The sequence below is a fragment of the Cupressus sempervirens genome, chromosome 2 (assembly GCF_028749045.1).
Source record: "Cupressus sempervirens isolate cs-2001-9-10 chromosome 2, ASM2874904v1, whole genome shotgun sequence".
Lineage (NCBI taxonomy): Eukaryota > Viridiplantae > Streptophyta > Pinopsida > Cupressales > Cupressaceae > Cupressus > Cupressus sempervirens.
Window position 1 is genome coordinate 167,574,216 of NC_143119.1, and position 2,046 is coordinate 167,576,261.

Below are 2,046 nucleotides of genomic sequence, written 5' to 3' on the forward strand. Positions count from 1 at the left end.
TTCAAGGAATGAATAGCCTATCAATCTATAGCTTCATGGCTATCCCTAAATTGGAAGTACCATTTGCAATTTCCCTAATGAAAGAATATATGGTGATAAACTATATAACTATTTTTAATGCATACAAGTTGCAATAGATTCTCTGGTATGTAGAAATTAAAATTACTCAAATATTTAGATTTCAAGTAACCCTTTTTATGGTAATCTTACGCATTTCACGTACTAAAACTTAGAAAAACCTTAAATTCATCTTTTTAATGGAATTTGGTATGTTTGGTAGGCTTTGGTGACTAATTTTCTATGTTTCGATTAGTTGTGTTGTTTCTAGGACAATATGATGTATGAAGATATGATGAATCATTTCAAAGCTAGTAGCATAGAAGAATCAACATTGAAGTAATTGGAAAGAGTTATGCAAAAAAGTGAGTTGGAATTTGAAGATTATGGAAATCCAAGTATATCATTTTCTATAAGATATATTTCCTTTCCCATCAAGGTGGCTTCCATTCTTTTCTTTTTTAAAACAATGGTGATCAACTAATCACTAGTTGCCAAGATATGTCAGTTAAACTTTGGGATATAAATTTAGGCTCCTTGATAAGTACATTACATGGTTTCCTTGGTTATTTTTTGGATATTGGTGTCTCTAGTGATAATTAATTTATCCTAGGGGCTAGTAATTATCACAAATTGAATCTATGGGATGCATAGTTTGTTCATATTGTTCATACTTTAATAAGTTATTTGAATAAGGTTTGTGCTATATATGTCATAAAATTATCAAACAGGAAAGTTGTAAGTACTAATTATGATCAACTAATAGAGGTTTGGGACCTTCATAAAGGGTTTGTGGAAAACACCATCATTTTCCATGACTAAAATTCTATGTCCTTAACTATAGATGAGAAACACATATATTCAGCACATGTGAATGGTGATCTTTATTTCTAGGATACACAAACTGGAAATCTATTTAAGTATTGCTCATGTTTCTAGAATAAAATTGGTTATATTATCATGCAATATTTAGTTTGTTCTCAAAACTATCCAAGAAAACTTTCACAATATTTTTTATGTTCAATCATTGGAAGTTTTAGCTACTTTCAGAGTATAGGGTTATAGACCAATGAATGTTAAATATATAGTGCCAAAAATACCGGAGCAACAAATTGCTAAAATTATCAATGAGCTTGAGGGAGTAAAATTTTCTCTTGAACAATTAGAAAAGGAGGTTGGTTATGAGATCATTGCATTGGTACAATAGGACAAGGATTCCATTTATGAAAATGGTACATTAGAATTGGATTCTTTTCATCAAGTGGCTTTGAAGTTAGGCATCATCTCATTAAGAGCTATCTTGCCAAAAAAAAACACTTAAGAGACTTCTTGATAAATCTTTCCATGATGATGACAAGCATAAGGAATCTATTATCATTTATCTTATGCATCATCTTACAATGTATGCTAAGTTTATTGAAATAAGTATTTAGATGGCTTGAAATCTCCAAGTTCATATCCATGTTCTCCATTAGTAAGGAGTTACATTAAAAAGGTTACTAGGAAAGGAAGGAATAATGACTGCCATGTATTGAGGGCTTACACATTTAATATAGAAAGAAAAGAGAGACCTAGAGGCTAAAGAAGTGTGTTAGTAACTCTTGAAGAATTTAGATATCTAATTTCCTTATAACTTATGTTAACATAGCAGTTTTCTATGGTATCTAATAGAAGAACAACAAAAAGATCAAGTTATTACAGACTAATCATGGAGTAATTTCAGTAGTGAGGTTAAAGGGAGATACTACTAAGTGTCTAGTACATGCAGCTAACCTTAGAAGTGCAAGATATTAAATCTAGAAGAAGTTATTTAAGTTTTGGTTAAAACTATTTTGAGATAGAGTTATAAAGGCATGTTCTGGTAAACTTGTTATATCTCTTAGTACATTTATTATTCTAAGAAGCTAAAGTGAATGATGTGAAGAAGACATGTGGGTGAACCCACAATAATGGGTTCCACATTAGTGGGATGAACAAAAATGAAAAAAA

The 2,046-nt window shown here is 30.4% G+C and overlaps 1 pseudogene; it reads left to right on the forward strand.

Moving 5' to 3' along the window:
- The first annotated feature begins 334 nt into the window (after positions 1-334).
- On the forward strand, positions 335-1,264 carry LOC149571582 (autophagy-related protein 16-like; annotated as a pseudogene).
- The last annotated feature ends 782 nt before the right edge of the window (positions 1,265-2,046 follow it).